The 3,155-nt window shown below is 35.1% G+C and overlaps 1 non-coding gene across 1 annotated transcript; it reads right to left on the minus strand.

The window, feature by feature from the left end:
* Positions 1-1,474: 1,474 nt before the first annotated feature.
* On the minus strand, positions 1,475-1,583 carry LOC120583565 (U6 spliceosomal RNA). The gene has a single exon (XR_005647806.1). It is a non-coding gene; the product is annotated as a U6 spliceosomal RNA (small nuclear RNA).
* Between the last annotated feature and the right edge of the window lie 1,572 nt (positions 1,584-3,155).

Consider the following 3,155-nt stretch of genomic DNA (forward strand, 5'->3'; position numbering starts at 1 on the left):
CCAGAGTATGTAGAGCTCCTTGACCTATGTTCAAACATTTGGTCTTTATTCTAAGGAAATTAAAAAGGATTTTTAAGCAGGGAGAGGCAGAATCATCTCTGCATTTTTCAAAGATCTTTCTAACATCAGCATTGAGAGATTATAAGGAACTGAAGCTGAAATAGTGAAAAACCTCTTAGGAGGCACTTGCATGGGTCTGATTAAACCACGGCGGTGGCCTAGGTAGGAGTATTCGCAGTAAGGAAGCGGAGGGGACTCAAGAATTGCTTCCATTGTTCCCTGAACCATGCATAACAGAAAAAGCAAACTCAAACCTAAAGTCTGTACATGAGAGGGATCTCTGAGAATTAGGATAGAAAAGAATTTAAATTGCCTCCTGTTTACTAGGAAAGGATTAGAGAAATGAACACACAGAAGAAAAATAAAATTAGGTGTTATAATTCTGATTCACAGACAATATTTCCTGGCCAGATGCTGCTGTGGAAATTTCAGAAACACCCACTGAAATCATAAATGAAAATCACATATTCGTAACATTTAATGAGAATATATGCTGAATTTACAGCCACTGAATGTGCAATATGGATGAAGATATTGATTTACTCATGGAAGATGGAAATATATATGATAGAAGAAAACAATACCCAGAAATGTGATAAACATTTGCATGAAAATGAGTCACTGGAAAACTCAAAACTTCCACAATACTTTACGCACCAAATTTTCTTCAGAGCTATCAAAAAGAAATAGTAATAAATAATAATAGTGCAATTTCTTGCCATTATTTTTTTTACAAAACTTCTGTTGACTTCAGTGGAAGTTCTGCATCTAGAATGTGGCCCAGGAAATTTATAGTCTGTAACTCCAAGATCAAAGACCTTGAACGTCAAGAAAATCTCTTACCCTTATTTATATACACTGTTCTTTATCACAAAGGAAGAGCTGGTACCCATTCCAAGTAACCAATCATTATGCAAGGAATATTCTGACTCACCCAGCATCCCTAATCAGTAAATGCTGTGCCAATGGAAGGAGAGTGGGAAGAAGTCACAGCATCCATTAATAAAAAATGACTGGGGCTTTCTATCAACAGAAGCATCATTAGGAAACGTATGGAAGGAAAATAGTAGGCTGTAGATTTGTGGTGGCAGGGATAGCAATAGAATACTAACATTTATACCCTCTTAATCACTTTGTTTTAAAATGATGCCAGATTTCAGGTAGCTACACATGTGCTTAATACAGCATTTTGCATTTTCAATTTCTTGCAAAATTTCTGACTATAGTCTCAAAGATGAGACTGCCTTACCTGACCCTTTGGCCCTCCTTCCAGTCTCCAAGCACAAATATTTCTCTTTTTTCCAGTTTTATTGAGATATAATTGACGCATAACATTGCTTAAGTTTAATGTGTACAACTTAATGATTTAGTATATGCGTATATTATAAAATGATTACCATAATTATTTTAGTTTAAAAATATGAAATATTTCAAAAATTTTCATGTTATCTTTGCACAGGGGCCATGCTAGTCTTCTCTGTATCATTCTAATTTTTTAGTATAAGTGCTATAGAGATGAGCACCACAGATATTTCTAAAAGGTAATTGATCGTCATTGTCTGAGCATATCTTCCACAAAGACATTGGTCAATTGTTGGCAAAAGATTAATCAAATACAAAGGGAAAGGACCTCAGATTAATTCAATACGTTCTTGAATAGTCTCATCTCTGTCGCCCTTTTACTCCCAACTATGAATGCTTGAGTAAATAAAAAAATCTGATTTGCATTCCTAATAAAATGTTCAATCTGTATTTCGACTGAGGATGCTTCTTGGTCACACAGTAGACTTGTAATTCCAATGTAACTGCACCGCATTTTGAAAGAAAACAAGGCAGTCATGTTTCATTTACAGAAAGCCTTCTTGAGCATGTCTCCTAGTAAGTTAAAGGGATCTGAGTCATTCACTGAGAATGAACGGAGAATCATAAGTTCATATAAAACATCTATAAATCTTAATAGAGGAATGAGCTAATACTACAAAAGTCCTACTACTGTATAACTTTTCAAGTATCACTAATGCACATCATCAGTGGATTAACTAATAGTATTCTGCTTTAATAGCATTTCTGCCCTATCATTAACCCAAGCATGGTCCATAAAGTTACTTGAATATCCATAAATAAGCTTACTAAAGTTTATGTGATTTCCAGTTCTATCACCTCAATAAGAAAAACAGCATCAAATTCTTCATCCAGGCTCAATTGTGTGCATCTAAAGGTTAGAGATTGGATAATAATACCAATAGTTATTCAAAATGAATTTAAATTCTCACTGTCAGTTTTCCATGCCTTGTTTTTAAAAGATCATGATTCTGATCCTAATTCTGCATATTAGAATAATATTGCTTCTGATCATAGTCCACTATTAATCTATATTCTACTTTTAGACAGAATCTAGATAGATGATGCTTTCAAATCACTACCTAGTCTATACTGGAAATTATACTGGTTTTGATAAGAAGTAGTTGGAATATACCACCCACAAGAAAAAAAAAAAGTCCTATTTAATCCAATTTTCTATTGGAATTCCAGGATTTATGTCACTATTATAGAAAAACTCATTTTGGTTATAGCACCAACATGGCCAAATAAATGACTTCAAGATGCTAGGAGAAAGTATTTGGCCAAGATAAATAGGTGTTCAAACAGGCCTCCCAACTTACTCATTTTGCTATATGGAAAATAAACTAACTGAGTTTAATGTATACTAAATGAGATTTGGAAGCACGTTCTAATTCCCTTCATTCTGTACCAGGAATGAGCAGTTTTTGATTTCCCTGCTTCCACTTTTAACCCCCACAGTGTACTCTTAACAAAATGGTCAAAGTGATTCTTTTAAAATATACATCAAATCATGTCACTCCTCTGCTCAAAATCTTTCCATGTCTCCCATTCTATGAATGGTGCAAGCCAGAGCCTGGGCAGTGGTCTACAGGCCCTATCCACTCTAGCTTCTCTGATCTATTTCTTACTCTCCCCCAATATATTCACATCTTAGGACCTTTGCACCATTTGTCCTCTCTGACCAGCACACTCGTCTCTCTGGTATCCCTATGACTCATTCCCTCACCTCCTTCAAATCTTTGCTCAACAGT

This window comes from Pteropus medius, unplaced genomic scaffold (assembly GCF_902729225.1).
Source record: "Pteropus medius unplaced genomic scaffold, Ma_sr-lr_union100, whole genome shotgun sequence".
NCBI classification, from domain to species: Eukaryota; Metazoa; Chordata; class Mammalia; order Chiroptera; family Pteropodidae; genus Pteropus; species Pteropus medius.